Here is a 19,287-nt window from a genome sequence, read left to right as displayed (position 1 = left end):
ATTTTGAAAACATTTCAAAGTCCTTTGCAGCTATTCCACCTACAGATTGAACATTTTCTGAAAATTTCTTTTGAAATAAAAATAATAAGTTGAGGATCCGTGATTTCATCTATTGATGCAGTTGATTACCACTCTACACTTCTGTTGACTGCTTTTGTGATTAGCTTTGGCTGATAACAAATAATCAACTGGTGGCTAGTCTTCTACTGAATGAACCCTTTTGATCAGTGTAGATGACAAAAAATAAATATACTAACCCCATGCCCATATTCAAAGACTTCACGGTTTCATAACACCAAACAAGGCTTAAATTCCACTGGCATAGCCTTCAGGGCGACAGGAAGGCCTTTATACCATGATGACACAACACCTGCTTTTTATTTCCCCATTTTTATTGGTTAACAGCTATTACCTCCAAGACACAATTACCTCACCTCTTAATTGCTGTAATCATTATAAACTTTAAATAGAAATATGGATTAGCTTATCAGGACCTACCAATTTTTTGTTACATCCTAAATGAAGATCATATATTATCGCTTTGCTCATGACAAACATAATTAGTCAAGAATATAGCTGGAATGAACATGGCAGATGTTTGGTGACTCAGTTCACTCACTGAATATCAACATGGCCTAACTTTGCCTATGCATTTTCTATTATGCTACATGAAAAAATGATAGGAGTATTATTGCCAGAATATCTAGCTGCTGTTTGCCAACATTATGTAACTCACACTTTATCTTTTGGGATAATGGGCTTTTCACTTCTGTCATCAAAGGAGATATACTAACATCCTCAAATCTTCATTTAAGAATATAGTATGTTTTTTTGGGGAGAGAGGGAAAACTGATATAAAAATGTAAAAATCTAGCAGTACCAAATATACACACTTATATATACACAACAAATATACTCAACACACATATACATTTGTATATATACATATATAAACATACATGCACATACTTAGATATTAAAGTAACATTTTATAAATCAAATACATGAAATAAAATCAGATCAGATTAGCTAGTCTTGTTGAAAACTATTTCCAAATATAATTCTACATTCATGCATATTTTTAAAGTATTATTCTTTTTCTTTGTTTGAAATAAAATAAGAAATTGTTACATATTTTGAGTCTAAAATTAAATATTCAGGATAGATGATAAAATATAATTTCTTAAAAAACCTACATTACACCATCCATATATTACAAATTTAACAATAACAGAAAGAATATACATATGCATATCTTCAGTGAAGGAATTCCTTAAAAAGACAAAAGGACAACTTTTTCAACAACAGTTTTACAAAATGCTGTTGTCCTTTTTTTTAGTTTAGTGGAAGCTCTACCATGACAATGGTGTGAAAACAAGGTTTTTTGTTATCACAGTTGAGAGAGAAATAAGGCATTATTTCACTTCATTTAAAAAGATCATTTACTTTTCAAAATGACCATGCTAACAAATCTTTTCTAGCATTCCAGTAAAAAACTAATATTATAACCTCCCACTTTAATATATGAAACTTCCTGAAAGGAAGGAAGAGAAAAGGCTGGTATTTTGTTTGACTTCATATTACTTCATTATTTACTTGGCATAATAAGTCAAATATTTATCTCCACCTTAGGTAGTTCAGAATTAAGTACTCTAATTTGTTAACATTGAGCATATAATTAAATCTCGTTTCTATGTTTCATTTTCAGTACACAGTATATTAGATAATATGTACAGCAATGCTATTTTTACATAGAGGTCAGAGGTCAAAGTCCACAGGGTTGAATGTTTGTGAGAATGGAAAGATTTCCCTTCTTTAACAAAACAAGGACATAGTAGAGTTGCTCCTTTTAATACCTGGAAAGAGTTGAGACAATAATATTTGAAATATGTCTTTTAAGAATTAACCTGAATAATGAAATATCTTATTATAACTGTCTGTAGAGATTTTAAATAATCTAAGGAAAAACTGATAGACTAAATATATAAGTAGGCCCATGTAAGATTTTACTATTTGCTCAATTTCAAACATATCAATATGGAAAAATGTTTATCTTAAGTACTATTGCAAAAATTGATAAATCTTCTAGCTTTGATAGAAGGGGTCTTTCAAGTATGACATGCTAAATCCATTATTATATTAAATATTCACAGTAGCCCCTAGGAAGTAGGCAAGGAAAGTATTATTATGTTCATTTTACAGATGAAAAACTTGAAGCTTAGCATGGATATGTGACTTGCTTAAAATCAAATGATTTGAATAAAATGAACATGCAAGGAAAAATATGAGCGTATGAATTAAGATTTGACCATGCTTCGTCAATAGGGCATGTGCATTTAAAATCAAGCATTTTTTTTATGTTATCTTGGAAAAAATCATTGTGGGGCTACTAAGGATGAATGTGAACATAAGTAGTAAAAAAGAGAGACAGGACAGAATAATTCAAAGTTTATTTTGATTTTATCTTCTCTAACAAGGAGAACTATCTTTGGATCAGAAAGGACAGAAGGGCAGAAGAAGAATGATGAATAGGGAGGCAAAATTTAAAAAAAATGAATGAATGGATAGATAGATAGATATTAAAATTGCACTCAGATGCCCTCAATGAGTCAAGTCACCAAGGTCAGCCAGTTTCTGAAGGTACTAAAAGACTTGGCAAGTGTGATTGCTAAGTCAATGTTATTTGTTTTTGGGACTGTGTGCAAAGTGGGAGCAGTGCCACAGGACCACTGAAGAATACATTTTGTTCTAAGTTTCAAAAAATTGAGAACAGTGATGAATCTGCAAATTATAGTCCAGTGAGTTTGACAGATTCATGGCAAATTCTGAAATGTTCTGAAGAAACAGTCAGGAAGCAGCTACGAAAAGAAGTGATTACACAATTACCATGACTTCATCAAGAAAAAAATAATTAAAAACAAACCTCATTTCCTTTTTCTAAGGTGGAGAGAAAAGATTATTAGAATGGTAGATCAATGAAAAGGTGAAGATGAATTTTCCAAAGATTTCAGCAAAGCATTTGAAAATATTGTATATAATGTTTGTGGAAAGATGAAAAATGATGGCCACAGAATATTATTGCAGATTAATTCATAACTGTTTCACCAAATTGTCAATAAAAGTAGGTAATATCACAAAATGACAGTTAGAAGAGACCTCTAAGACCGTGTAATTCTACTGTGCCTGAATGAAATATGTCTCTACAACCTTCCAACATGACTGTCCTACCATGACTTGATTATCTTTAGGGACTAGGATACTACTACCTCCCAAAATAGTCCAGTTCTAGTTTGGAGGAAAGTCTCCAGGGAAATGGCAATCTGTCCTAATCCTAGTGCTACTTAAATTTATTTATCAATTAATTGGACAATGATGTAGTTGGGCTTTAGAATACTAAGGTCATTTATCAATTAAAAATGAACTCAGAATTCATGTAATCCACTATTCTCTACCTTGAGATGAAACTGAAACTGGGGAATTTAGATGATTTTCTCGAATATGCATTGGTTGCAAGTATTAGAGATGTCATTTGAACTCATGTTCTTTGACTCAAAATGATTTGCTTATTAACTTTTCAAAATTAGGTAACATATTGGAAGGCAGAATCTAAATATGAAAATAATTCAACTGGATAGAATGACTGTCCAAATCTAATAAAGTAGAATTTAAAGAAAGTTAATGAAAAATCATGCATCTGGGTCAAACTTAATTTTAGTAATTTGATGGTGTAGCATGGCAGGAAAATAGGTTATGTGGAGGAAACAGAAATTCTGAGGTTTTAGTGGACTACAAGATGAGTATGTTTCCAGCATAGTATTCAAAAAAAGGGAATGCAAAAATCAGCTGTATTAAGAGAGATATAAAGTCTAGAGTTCTGATTTTGATAGTATCTTACTGTATTCTATCACCTTTCAGATTACATTTGAGTACTGTGTTTAGTTATGAATGTTACATTTTAAGAGGACAATTAAAAGTGGGAAAGTAGAGGATGATTGAAGGAGTTGAACATACCGTATGTAGATCACTTTAAGGAATTTGGTAAAATTATATAGGAGAAGTGAAAATTTTAAGGGGATATGGTAGCTGATTTTGTACATGTAAAAGGTTATGTGAACAAAATTATTCTTGTTCTTCTTACCCTCAGTTAGCAGAACTAGCAGAAATGGACAGAAGTTTCAGTGAATCAGATTTAAACTTCATTTGTGTGTGTGTGTGTGTGTGTAGGGAGGGGGAGCAACTTGGTAATAGAAATGTAAAAGTTGAAGGGAAGGGAAAGCATTGGGTTGTTCCTCGATGATCTTCAAGCAAAGATTGGATGAGTGTTCACTAGGAAATTATAGAAGAGATTCTTGGGCTGACTGTATTAGAATGTTTTGGAGGTCTGTTTTAACTCTAAGGTTTTGTGGTTCTGTCATTCTGTGGTTAGTTGTTTACACTAATAATGAGGAGTGATTTATGCTGATTCACTCATCCCTCTGGCCTGGTAACCTTTGTGAAGAGTGATAAACATCTGGGAGACAGCTGAATGGGGCTAAGGCTATAGTTATTTTTCAGTCTGTGATGTTTGTGACCACAAACAATATGGCTCTGGGGATGGGTGACAGCTGATGATGTTGTGGCCAACAGCCAGGAGTTCACCATTCTATCTCTGCTACCAAGGGCTTTGGCAGTTTTACAGTGTCTGTCATAGATTCCAGAAATTATTTTATAGCAGAATAAAAAAAAAGTGTGTATATGTGTAGGTTTGGACTTACTTTTTTCGTATCTATTGAATACCATTTTCATGGCACTGTGTTAAACATAAAGGGGAGCAGATTCTAAAATAACTAATAAAGAATGAAGCATTATAAGTACAAAAGAAGAATTTTCAAGGTGCTGCGTGAATTCTGATGAAGGTAATTTAATTTTTGGTGTACAGGGGAAATATCAGGGAAGGCTTCAAAGCCATATTTAAGCTTGACTTCATAGCCAAGGAAGTGATAGGAAAGAAAGATATGTTTGGCAGCAGCTAAAGAGTGCAAAGAGGTGCAAGTTCTTTTTTATGTAAGGCAAAACAAATGAGAACCTTAGAAATATGAAATGGACTGCCTCAGGAAATAGTCCATTTCTCCTCCTTAAAATCTTCAGATAAAACCTAGATGATAATTTGTTATTCATATTGGAGAGGGCATTCTTGTTTAGCTATGGGGAGGAGGTACTATTGGCTACTGGAATCCTTTGAAATCTAAAAGTCGGTGATTTTGTGACAATAATTAATCTGGTTTGACTGAAATACAGAGTCTACAGGTAGGAATGGTATTAGAGAAGAATGAAAAGGGAGGTAGGAATCCAGTGGCCATAAAATCATAAATTTGGAGGTGGAAAGTAACTTAGAAACTCCATCAAGACTAATCTCTCCTTTTGTCAACTGAAACCAAGAGAAGTCAAATGATTTGTCCATGGATTCATATCTGGGTAATCACCTGAGGCAGGATTTGAACACAGGTTTTCCAAACTCTAAGCATAGCACTCTGTTGTACCATCTAACTGCCTACAAGATATTTAGAAATTATTTTGTAGGATATGGAGAGATAGTGAATAGTTTTGAACAGGTGGGTAACATGGTCAGATTTGTGGATATTGATGATTAATCTGGCAGTTTTGTGACATTTAGATTGGAGAGGGAGGTAGAGATAGGAGGAAGTAATGTACCAATATTTGTTTGCCAAATTAGAAAGGAAAAGAACAAGTATACCAGTATGTTATTATCCAGTCATTTTTCAGTTGTGGCTGACTGTCTATGACTCCATTTGGGGGTTCTTGACAAAGATGCTGGAGTGGTTTGCCATTTCCTACTCCAGTTCATTTTACAGATGAGGAACTGAGACAAATAAGGTTAAGTGACTTGCCCAGGTTCATACAGATAGTCAGTGTCCAAGGCCAGATTCAAATACATGAAGATGAGTCTTTTTTTTCTCCAGGCCTATCACTGTATCACTGTATCTACTATACCATCCAGCTGCTCTACATATATACACATATGCTATATATTATATACATTTCCAATATAGAAAAAATGAGTCAATGTATAAGGTAAAAGGGAAGAAAAAGCTACAAATTTAGTGCTTCAAAAACCGTATGCAAACAACATGAGAGTGTGTAGCAATCTACATACAATAGGAAATGAAAATTATGCTTAAAAATTTAAGTTTACCTTGTGTGTTGGCAAGATACTGACTCTTTCAAATCCAAAGTAATTTTTCCTTGTCCAAATGATTCATTTTGTCTGCTATTGAAATCTAAGATTACTGAATGACTACAAATACAGTTTTTTTTTAGGCAATTGGGGTTAAGTGACTTGCCCAGCGTCACACAGCTAGTAAGTGTCAAGTGTTTGGTCTGAGGCTGGATTTGAACTCAGGTCCTCCTGACTTCAGGGTCGGTGCTCTAACCACTGCACCACCTAGCTGCCCCCACAAATATAGTTCTTATCACAGTACTTTGAGAATCAAGTCTGTGTCTATGAATATGATGAAGAACTGGCTGTAAGAAATTATTTGGATAATTTTGGCTAGAAAATCTGCCCAAGAAAGACTTGGGTCTGAATTATTCAAAGTGTATGTTCATAATGATCAAAATGACCAGAAAATTTGACCCACTTAACTTATGAAGTCACTTGTTTTCTGAATCTTCATATCCCATAACCAGTCAGATAAGCACTGATATTTATACATCATCCCACTCTTGTATAGTCAACTTTCTGGCATATAAGCAATAATACTGGCATCTAGATATGTATGAATTACAGAATAGAGTTTATATGTTTATATCTATACAGAAATTACGTGAGAGTGTGGCATGCAGGGCTAGCTTTAACCTCATATAGTTTTTCATATAGGATGTTTACTGCTATAGGAAGTTAACAAATCATAGGATTATAGATTCAAAAGTGGAATGCAGCATAAAAGCCACCTAATTAAACTTTTTCATATTGTTGTGGAACCTGAAGTAGAGAGGTGGTCTAAAGAGAAAGCAACTGAATCACTGTAGAGAGACTTCTTATGTAATCTTAGCCCAACCTCCTAGGTTATCTAGAACAAGTTTAAAATGAAGATGAGAGTCCCCCACCATACACTACCACTAACAACCATACCATCACTAAGATTTAGTAAGGTTTGCGTAGTAGCAATAGTGGTTGGGGCTGAAAGGAATAGAGGAAATATTTGTTAATCATGCATCACTACTGAATTAGATGCAAGTGAGTCAATAAAAGGTGGAGGGGGGAAGAATGGGAAAGAGCTATCCAGAGAGCCTCAAATTTATCACAAGCCTTTTTGGAAGAATATAATAGTTAAAGGATGAAGGATAATTTTTCCTTTCTTCTGTTTTTTTCTTTATATTTTAATCACTTTCTCTTCCTTGATCAATGAGCAAATATTTTTCCTGCATGATAATATTGCAGTAATGGTCAATTCACTGTGAAGAGTAAGCATTGAATCATATTAGCAAGATGAGATAAAATCCTAAGGTTATTATTATTGTTGCTATTGTTTTTCTTGTGAGAGGAGGACAGAAAGAGAGAGGAAGAGAGAGAGGGAAGGAGGGAAAGAGAGAGAGAGCAGGAGAGAGGGAAAAAGAGAGATATTGTATTTTCTTGTCTGAATAGCCAAAGCAGATAAAGAGTTCAAAATTACCCAATGGAGCTATTTAACTGTTTTGCAATTTGAGCTTTTAAAAACCATCTACATTTTTCTCTGTAAGAAAGAAAACCAACAACAGAGAAGTATGTTTTAACATCTCATAAGCACTGTTAGCAAAATGGCACTATTGTGCAATCAATAATAAGAAATATTTTTAATAATAGTTAATCTTTTAGAATATATTAAACAAAAATATCTAACATGATCTATTCCCTCTCCCAATATAATGAACAATCATTTTCCAGGAAAATTTAACTGAATACACTGAAAAATAGCTTGATAGCTTTATTTATATTTGTCAAATATATTTTAGTATTCAAAATAACTAGAAAATAAATATTAATATATTTTGTAGAGTAATGCATAAGAAAACAAAAGTAAACATGAAAAAATGAAATATTTTTAGTTTACTTACTTAAATGAATGTTCATCATCATCTCCAGTATACCAACTGAATTCCCCGGATATAAATATAGGTCAATTTTGTTTTTCTGTTTGGCATTTGCATCAGGATAGTAAAGCATCTATTGACTAAGCTTTTCTTAAAAAGTAGAACACTGGCCCCTCAAGCTCATCATATTGAATGGATTTAGTGCAAATTAAAAAAAAAAAAACAAATGAACTAAGTTACTTGGTCATGAGAAGAAATATAAATGTATTTACTTACTCAATTTGGATGCCTGGTGTTCATAACCACTGTATATATATTTGTTCATTTATTTTTATATAAAATGGTACAGAGGAACTAACACTAGATTTGGAGTCACAATACTTAGGTTCAAAACTTATCATGGTCACTTATTGTCATTTGATGTTGAACAATTCTATTTCCCACTTTGGATCTCAGTTACCTCTCTATAAAATAATAAAATTGAACTTGGTGGCCTCTTAGATCTATCCAGCTCAAAATCTTGGATCTTAGAAAAATCAAATCCTATGTAATCCCTTTAAGAACAGAAAAGAAAAATGAGTACTTGCAGAGAATATTCAGTTTTATGTGTTGACAATGAGTTCATTGGAAAGGGAAATTTATACAGATGATCATCAGAAAATGTCCAGTTATATAATCTCCATGAACAAATGAAGCTTAAAAAGTAAACTCATCAATGAATCAAGGCAATTGCAAAGCAATTAGTACACAGTTTATATCATTTTTCTCCTGCATAAGTTTGAGCAATATAGTGACCTATTCATGGATAGATGAAAAACAGCAGAAATGGCTGTCATTTAGTCAAGAAAAGAGAATATTCTTGAAAATATTGTAAATAAGAAATGTATTTAACACATTTTTTTTTTGGTGAAGCAATTGGGGTTAAGTGACTTGCCCAGGGTCACACAGCTAGTAAGTGTCAAGTGTTTGGTCTGAGGTCAGATTTGAACTCAGGTCCTCCTGACTTCAAGGCTGGTGCTCTATCCACTACACCACTAGCTGCCCTTGTTTAAACACATATTTCAAAGAAATGTCTTAGAGAGTGACTAAGTGGCACAAGGGGTAGTGTGCTAAAATTTTACTCAGTAAGACATGAGTTCAAGTCATGTCCCAGAGCTGTATGAACCTGGGAAATTCACTCAACCTAAGTCTCAGTTTCCTCTCCTGAAAATGGGGACAATAATAAAATCTACATCATACAAGAATCAGGTGAGATGGTGTAAAGATTTTGCAAACCTTAAAGCAATATAGATAGAGATAGATACATATATACACTAGCTCTTATTGTTATTAATAGAGAAATTTTTTGCAAGAATTCAGACTTTTTCATGCATAAAAACACAAATAATATATAAGCTAACTCCTTCCCAGATAATCGATAATCATATATAAACTATTGCTGATTTAAAGTGTCAGTGCAAAAAGTTTCAATACGTGATTGGTTTCAATATTTCATTGATGAAACACCTTCTTAAATGTTGAGAGCATAAGCAAACCATACTTTCTCATACTATGTGACTTTTATCTGTGTATTATCATAAATCTTCCAAAAGGGGTCTATGCAATATGTAAGGGTCTTCCTCTAGGTCTTTTGAAATTTTGTGAATACCAACATAATACACATTCTGCTTATTTATTCTTTTCTTCATTTCCAATATTAATTGCAATGACATTTTATGTTGTTTCATATATGAAAATTTGTCCTAATTGTCAAATAAACATTTTTAAGCTTTACACTTATGCTTAAAGTTCTCATACAATGAAATCAGTTGTTCCTTGAGTGTTGAAGAAACTTTCTTTAAACTTATATGATACTTAATAATCAAGTTTCTCATTATATGACTATCTACACAACAATAACCATTTTTACAAAGACTGCAAAACACAATATGCTTAGAAATTCCAATTGACGTGAAATAACACAATGAAATTCCACAAAGTATGCAGGTGTGAATGACATTTGGTTTTATTTTAACTGAATCTTTGAAATAATGGAGTCATGTGCTTAGTAAGCATAGTATCTCTGTTGCCTTTTTTATGTTTGTAATTTACACTAGAAACTGATTTATACCATACAAAATGTAGGGATTCTCATCTGTCCTATCCTAGTATTATAAATAGTAAATTTAAAAGTGCTAAATCTGAGGGGTAATAGTGGAAGATAGAATTATATTATGTTTCAAAAGTAGCCAGTGTTAACCTTACTGGGACATTTTGTAGAGAGCTAGAGAGAAAGTATCACACCATTTCAAAATAGCCTCTGATATTGAGAACTTTGTTTAATTTTATGTCTACACTAAAATGTGCATAATGAACAAATGCATTTTTAACTTATACAATATTCTCAGTCTCAAAAAATAACCTCTGTCTAATGATGCTCTAAAAATGAACAAAAAATATCACTTGTATAGGTAATTTTTTTGCCACATTGCCATATCAGTGGCAATTCTAATTAATAGCAGTATGCAAATTACTTGGGGGCAATGCAAAAGTTGACATATAGAATAAACCTTACAATTTTCACAACTTTAAAAATCTTTTAACATACAACATCCCTTCCTTTTAACTCAAATCACTTTTTTATATGATTTGACATTGAGTTCATTGGACTTTGAAACATTCTATAATTCATCATAAAATCATCAATCATTTCACACTTTGTCTACTTTTTATGAAGTCATTCCCCCCCCAAATTTTGTCATTTTTATGTGCATCTTTTAATGCATTTTTAAACTATCCCTGATGTGTGACATGATGTAAGGCCATGTTGCAATATTTTATCTCTTTTTGAGAAATTTCTTCATTCTAGAACAATTTTCTTCTCTGTGTATCAATATATTTATCATAATTCAATATTCCCTCAAGATTTCTAGACCAATTGAAATTAAATTTCCAAAATATATTTGGGATGCATATTTTATAGTCTGAGTAAAATGCCCAGATCTTACATGTTTACCTGAGTTTCTTTTGACAGCAATAGTTTTGAATGATAAAATGAGTAAAAATTACCATAACCAAACTTCTGTGCTCCATTGTTTCTTTTTTTCTGTCATGCTCATGGCAAATGCTTTTCATCATAGCAATGGTTAGCAGTTTAAAAAAAAATAGTTTTCTCATTGTCCTTCCCATTTTAAGATATATTAGAGAAAGGGTTCTTACTCTTTGTATGTGGCAAGGACACCTTTTGTTAAGTCTGCGAACCACTTCACGACATAATCATTTTTAAAACAAAATCATAATTTAAAAAATGGTAAACTTTGTTAGAGGTTAATGACAATAAAATATTTTCCCACTCAGATTCATGGACTCTCTACATTTGGGTTCCATAGAACCCCAGGATAAGAATGCCCACTGTAAAATAATCAAACAATGTTTTTCAATTGGTAGGTCCCTTTGAAAATTGTTTCTTTCTTTATAAAGATTTACCAAACTGTTTTGCAGCACTTGTATAACACTGTTTGATGCTTTTTTTTTTCATTTTTGACCAAACATTTCATTGTGCTTAAGAGAAACATCCTTTTATACTTTTGGCTTGAATAAACCTTGAAACACTTGACTTTCTCAAACTAACAGTAATGGCAACATCTCTAACATTCATTAAAATGTACTCTAAAAGTTTCAAGTTTCTCACATTTCCTCAGAGTAATATCCATTTTAAAAACCACAGTATTAAAAACAGCAGAGGGAGTGACTGAATTAGTTTATATGGCATGAAATTCAGGATTCAACTGACAGAGGTATAACTAAAAGTGGGAAAAGCATTTCAATCTAATTTGATCTGGATAGTGACCAGTTAGTAATATTTTGAGTCAGTTTGTTAGTAGAAGTTCATACATATAAGCAGTGCTGTCACAAAATTAAATATTTCAAAAGTATTATTTGTCCCAAGTAAGTGTCATACTAATGTCCTATTTTGGTGGTGATGAGTGAGGAAGAAGAAAGTCTGGATTCATGATTTAGTCTTATTGTAGAACTCTTGATATGGAAACTTCCTCCCTAAATATAGATTGACAACTTTCCCATAACTTAAAACCTTAGAGAGTTGCTTAGGAAGCTGGGAACTTAAGTATCTTGCCCATGGACACAAAGTATGTATGTGTCAGATGTAAGACTTGCCCCGAAGTCTTCCTTACTAAAAGATGCACTCTATATCCATTATCCCATGTTGTCTCTCAATTTATAAAGATAATATGTAAATACATGGCATATTGATTTAGGAATCTGGATATAAATACTTTGTTATGACCTTTTGAATTGCTGTCTATGACCAGGAATGAAGTGGACATGAACTCGCTAGAAACTTCCTTGTTCCAAATACTCCTCTCTGTTGGTTACACAACTCAGGAGCTGTGAAGATGCTTAGGTTAAGTTTAAGTATAGATTTTGGAAGAATGATTTAACTTATATGAAAAGAGAAAAATTAATTGATGTTTGCTGCTTTTTAAATGAAATTTGGAAAGCATTCTATTAAATATTTATAGTTTGAGGGTTAGGAGAGGTGAGGTTAGGGATATTAAACTAACAATAGTCATCGATCTGTAAAACCAATAGACTGCACATTAAACTAATATAGTGTGTAGGTAGATAAATATTTATACACTCTATATGTATGTATATGTATATATGTGTGTGTATACATGGCCACACATATTTTTATCTATTTATAAAGGAAGGGGTAATCTCAAGTATTATTGCTTATGTTTCTGTTAAAGCTAGTGAAATTTCTTCCTCAATAGTTTCTTTCTTTTATTTTTCTCTCAAATGTTAATATGGCTCAAAGTTTAGGTTGAATTAGATTACATTAAATGATTAAGTGCTTATCTTGTGTCAGACTTTGTGTGTAGCACTGACAATACAAATCAAGCAAAAAGAGTCTGTCTTCAGGGAGCTTGCATTCTAACACAGGAAGATAAGACATAAAAATAATCTGAAAAAGGGTATACGTCCTCAATGAAAAAAATTGTAAGAAGGATCAGGAACTGTGCTAAGCTAAAGTTTAGGGGGAAAGCATTTTCTTTTGTTGAAAAGACTATTTAAAGAAATTACTCAATCTTATCTAAATATTTACTTTTAAATTTCTACAGATCATTGGCTGGAATGGTAAATTATTTGCTTACTTTAACTCACTTCTACTTACCATTCTTCTCTAAAAAACTACTCCAGCCTTTTCAAAGATCAGGGGTTTGAAATGATAATCTATGTTGCAAGGGGTACTGGGTAAAGAGTGTAAGATATAGGAGGACACATTGAGATAGAAGATAGGTGGGACCTCTTTGAAGAGATTCATTAATTCTATTGAATGAGTTTCAGCCCAAGAATTTCTCTTTCCAACTTCCTTTACTCCAATTTTAAGGAATTATAAGAAACTTTTCACTATTCGGTTTATTTAACATATTGTTAAATTGCTCCACAGTGTGATATTTTAATAAATATTCATTGAAGTAGTTTAAGTAATCATTCATTATATAGGGAGTAAACTGAGGCCCAGAGAATTAATTATTTATTTGCCAAGTTACATGGGTGGTTCATTCAGGGTAAATATTTAATAAACTCTGTGTGTATATGTATACACATATATATATGCATCCATATCTATGTATGTATGTTTGTATTTATATGTGTATATATATATACATACATGCACACATATGTACCATGGAACTTTTTTCAGTTCAATCTGCATTAACATTCTCCATCACTTTGTTAAGTCTTGACTTTCAATAAAGCAATAAATCAAGCCATATTTTAAAATCTTTTCAAATTTTCAATGTGTAAATGCTCACAATGAATATGTAATAAAGAGCTTTTGTAATCCTGTTGAGCTGGCTCCTATGAACCTCTGAATGTGTGGCTTGCTATAATTCAAACCTATGTCATTTGATTATATATGAAGTGCCTTTTCAGTAAACCATGCTAACTTCCTAAAAGCAGTGAAGTCTAGAGTCTCATTATATGTACTCCTTGGAGGAGCTATCACATAATACCTCTGAATTTCTATCATGCTGCTTTTGCTACAAATTGCCACTACAATGAAGGCACACTTGTCAACCTTTCTCACTTTTGCTATTTATTTTCTTCTCCCTGCACTGTCTTGGATCTTTTTCTTGTTTAAACTCGTTGCTGAAAGGAGTATAAATTCATTGCATTGTTGTGATGTTAGAGGAAGAAATGGTGTCAGCTAATTATCAATAACACTAAATAATTATAAAGCACATTAAGTTTTGCAACATATCATTCACACATTAATTCATTTAATGCTCATTATTCCCTAAAGGATAGCTTCTATCATTATTCTCATCTTTTAGTTGAGTTAACTGAAGCTCAGAAAAGATTACTGATTGTCCATTTTCATTTAACCAGTAAGTGAAAGAAGTAGGTTTCAAATGTGAATCTGCCTGACTCCAAGAACTCAAACAGCCAATCAGTCAACAACTCCTTTAATGCATACAAAGTGCCAGATACTATACTAGGAGATGGTCATGTGAGTGGAAACAATGGAAAAGATAGGTGAGATTTTGTGGACATAGAATCAATAACATTTGAGAGCTGACAATGTATGGTGATAGTGAGGAAGGGAGGATGACTTTTAACATTGCTAACTTGTGTAACTAGAAGGATTGTGTTGCTCTTAAAAGACATAGGAGAATTTGGAATTTTTTGGGGGGAGGAAGGGGAGGAGGATGAGTCTTGTTTTGTTTATGTCAAATTTTAAATAAATATAAGACATCCAGTTTAAAATGTCTAATAGGAAGTTAATGATGTTGGACTAGAGAACAAAAAACTAGACAGGATTGTGGGAGCATGGAGTAGAAGACTTTTAGTTCTACCTGGAACCTAGGTATTCCCAAATGGGGACATACCATCCCCTCCTCCAAATGCCCTAGTATTGTGGCTATGACCCTGTTTGCAAAATTCCATTGCAAGTATTTATTAATAGAAATGGAGAAAGGGTTTGTTAAAGAATTAATCATGTAAACAAAATTTCAGGAAACATATTTAAATTATTTGAAAGAACAAACTGTTTCAAAGCTTTTTAGCACCATTTATTTACATACAAGCAATTGGTGTGCTAATTATAAATCACTCTTGCTTATTCATTAGCCTCATTACTTCACATATTGGAAGTAATAAAACTGCATTTCTTTTAAAACAGTCTAATTCAGAGCCTTCCCTCTTTTCCTCCTATCCAAATATGTAAATCAGTATAATTTTTGTTCATAATTTTAAGTAGAAGGAGGCAATTTAACTTAGAAGCTATAGCCAGAGACAAGGACTAAATGAACGTGTCACAACTCCTGCAGAGATCAAATCTTGCTGATATCAACAGAATCATAAAAATAAATGGGTTGCTTTAAAATGCAATGTGGCATTATCAAATATTTGGGAGAGGGGTCTTCTGTGTCCTCTTCCCCATCAGTCCACTAACATTTTTCACTGCTACTGACATTAAAAAAAAGAAAAGAAAAGGAACCACAACAAACAAATGTCCTGTTGATTATGTTTGTGAAAAAAGGAGGGTGTTTGTATTATTCTCAGGTGAGGACAGTATCTTCCATACTGTTCAGCATTTATGTCTTTGTCTGCTGCACTTTGCCTTGTGCCTATCTTCAGAGACCTTCTACCTGGAATAAAGGTGTAGACCTATTGACCAAAGGAAAACATAAAGGACATTTGTTGGCTACTGCCAAATTCATTTAAGGAAAAAATTGGTCAGAATGAAGGTCATTCCTTTAAAATGGATTGTCTGGGAAAATTGAAATTGGTAATTGAACATAAGAACTGTATTGCAATATAATATAATGTATATATACACATATATACACACATACATATGCTATGTAGCATATTTCAATATATGCATTTATATTCTATTTAGATAATTATGAGAGAAAAAATGCTATCTCCTTTCTTCCTTTATTAATCAATTAGAATACATAAAAATCAAATAAAATTGTATAAAAGCATGATGACCTATTTCTTCCAAATTACTTTCATTTCTTAAAACGAACATTTCATTTAAAGGGCTAGTTCATGAAAATGGACTTCTCATCCCTCACCATTTCCTCATGCTGACTCTTCATTCTTCATAACATCAACACATGTGCATGAAAGGCATACAGTTTCTACTCAGTGTGTAGAAACCCGTTAGCTTGTGTCATTGAGATTCAATTTCAGGTTTAGAGAACTGTAGGAAACTGTTCTATGTATCATGTTGATTGTTCTTTACTATATACCCAGGGCTATTTTAAGAATTGAAAAGTGCTACCAGTTAAAATTAAGATAAAAGCAGATAGATAAATAGATTGAATTATAGAGATCTTCCAATCTACTTCTTGTGAAAACCTATGTGAAGAGAAAGAAAAAACAGTGGTCCTCTAAGCATTGGTCTTATTCGTCCTCAAAGTTTTGAACTTTGAGACCTGGATATCTGCGTTCACATTCTGCTTTTAACATTTATTAGCTATGGCCCTGGGAATCTCATTTAACCTGAGTCTTAGTTTCCTCATCAGTAAAATAGAAATAGTATTATCTTCAATACAGTATTGGTGCAAAGTTTAAGTGAAATAATATATAAAATTAAAATGTTATATAAATAAATATATTGTTGTTGTCATTATTATTATTTAAAAAGCATGTAATTCAAGCTAAGGGAGAATTCCACCAAAACAACAACAATGACAACAATAATAAGAAACATAAACAACTCCAACACCACCAACAAAACATTATCTAAACTGCAAGAGTATTTCAGAATGGAGACCTGAATTTATATTTTGAATTGTGGAAAATATAACTTTTTTATTCTCAATTATCCAGATAATCACCCAAATTCTTCTATTTGTGAATTAAATTAGTTAAATGGACTCTCTACCTGCACTGTATTGGTAGTAATCAAGGGAATCATTTCCACTCTGCTTCTACTCTTAACATATTCTTAACCTTTGGCAAATCAATGCACCTGTTGGGTCCTTAGCTCCCAAAGGAAACATGAGAGAGATCAATTAACCAGTGTCTAAAGTCACTTCAAACTTTAAAGTTCTTTTTTCCCCTATGGATCAATAAGCTAACATTTCATTTCTTAATCAATTCAGCAATGTGACACAACTGATAACATACTACTATTGACTTCAAAAAGAGCTGAGTGCAAGTGTCATTTTAGATACATAACATTTGTTTGACTTTGGTCATGTTAATCATCTTTCTCTGGGTCTCAGTTCCCTCATTTGTTAAAAGGATATACCTAACAAAGGCACCTCCCTCACAGGATTGTTCTAATAATCAAATGGGAATATACATATATATATATATATGCATATATGCATATATATACATATATGTTCTTTGCAAAACTAAAATAGCCATATAGATGTCAGATATTATATTAATACCCTAATAGAAGTATAATTAGTACCTTAAACATATAAAACTAAATAAATACATCTGAGTATTTAAATAAAAAAATAAAATTCATATTTGAAAACATTTTAATATGTGCTATAAGAAATAATCAGTTCATATAATCTTTAAACTAGTATAATTGGGAGTACTAAGTTTGAAGTCAGAAGACCAGGTTTTTAATTTCAATTCAGTCACATACTAGTTTACGATCTTGGACAATTCTTTGCCCCATTTCTGGGCTTTAGATTCCTCCTCTGTGAAAGAAGGGTTTTGCAGCAGTTAATCTCTAATTTCCATCCTAGCTTTAAACACAATGTGCAAATTATAGGGGTCTTGTACTATTCTAAGTACAAGTTTTCCATAAATATGATAATCTACTCCTACTCTAAACCAAGTCCCAGAAATCTCATTCTAGCTTTGAACTAGGCATTTTTTAAAATATATGACTTGAAGAAACTTGAAATTTCAGTCTTGACTATCCTGTGGTATAGTCTCATCAAAGGTCCTAGCAAAGACTATTACTTTATGATGTTCGATTTTAGATAGAGAATAAAGTGAATTCAGTTCAACAAGAAACATTTATTAAGCACCTACCAAGTTCCTGGCTAGCCACTGGATATATAAAGACATAAAGAGGGTAGCCACTGCATTCAAGGACTAACCCTATATTCTATAAAGGTGATACAACATATTACACAAAAAAGTTTAGTAGAATGGAGATTCAGAGAAAGGGAGACCCGAAGGATTGAGTACATCTGGGAAGGATTCACAGAGGAGATGGCAAGTGTTCTGAAGTTTAGAGAAAACCAGGGTAGAGAGAGTCTGAATTGAGAAAAGAGTGTATTTCAAGCATATTTTATTCTAATATCTGTTGAAGCAGATTGAGAACAAGTTGAAAACAAGTATTGAAAACAAGTATTTCAGTTTGGTTGGAATATAGAGATGCAGATAAAGATTGTATGAAAGGCTGAATGGTAGGTGGAAATATTGATGGACTGAAAGTGTCTGGCTAATAAATTTGTATTTTATTCTATACTGTAGTTAGTGGGGAGTCAAAGTTGTTTTTGTTTGTTTGTTTTGTTTTGTTTTTGTTTTGTGGAAATGAGTTACATGGTCAGACCTTTGCCTTAAGAATATTGGGGTTTTTTTTGCAGCTCTGTGGAGTATGACTTGGAAAAGGGAGAGTCTGCAAGAAGTCCAATTAGGAATATATGACACTTATATAGGTGAGAAGTGATGAGAGTGAAAATTAGCAGGGTAGAAGTTTGAGTGATGATGCTGTGGAGTGCAATCCAAACCAGATTAAATATAATTGGGAAATATTAGTAACAGTACAATAACATAGTGTTAATATGTGGTTTTCTAAGTCAATACACAGCCCACAGGAATCCTATTGTACAGTGACCTTGTTAGTATTTGAGTTTAACATCACAGTTCAAGTTCAGCCCTTTCATTGTATAGCAAAGGAAAATGAGACCCAGGACATTTAGAGATTTGTCCAGTCATATAGGTAGTAAGTGGCAGAGCCAGGCTTTAAAAAAACACCCTACTAACTTTTCCAAGATCCTACAAGTCTGTGGCTATTGTTTACTTAAGAATGTAGCCTTTATGTTCCTAATGTAGTTTTTTAGTCTGCTTTGGTGGTGAATACAACAATACTAGGAGGCAATATATGTTTGTGTGTGTGTGCGTGTGCATGTGCGTGTGTGCATGTGTATGCATTGATAGATTCATAGATAGATAGATAGATAGATAGATAGATAGATAGATAGATAGATA

At 32.6% G+C, this 19,287-nt stretch overlaps 1 protein-coding gene across 2 annotated transcripts in view; it reads left to right on the top strand.

The window, feature by feature from the left end:
* Positions 1-19,287, top strand: part of VSTM2A (V-set and transmembrane domain containing 2A) — a 34,924-nt gene that overhangs the window by 9,384 nt on the left and 6,253 nt on the right. The window lies entirely within an intron of this gene.

The sequence above is a fragment of the Vombatus ursinus genome, unplaced genomic scaffold (genome assembly GCF_900497805.2).
Source record: "Vombatus ursinus unplaced genomic scaffold, bare-nosed wombat genome assembly UNPS02014820.1, whole genome shotgun sequence".
NCBI lineage: Eukaryota > Metazoa > Chordata > Mammalia > Diprotodontia > Vombatidae > Vombatus > Vombatus ursinus.
This window is presented reverse-complemented; position numbering and strand designations above follow the sequence as displayed.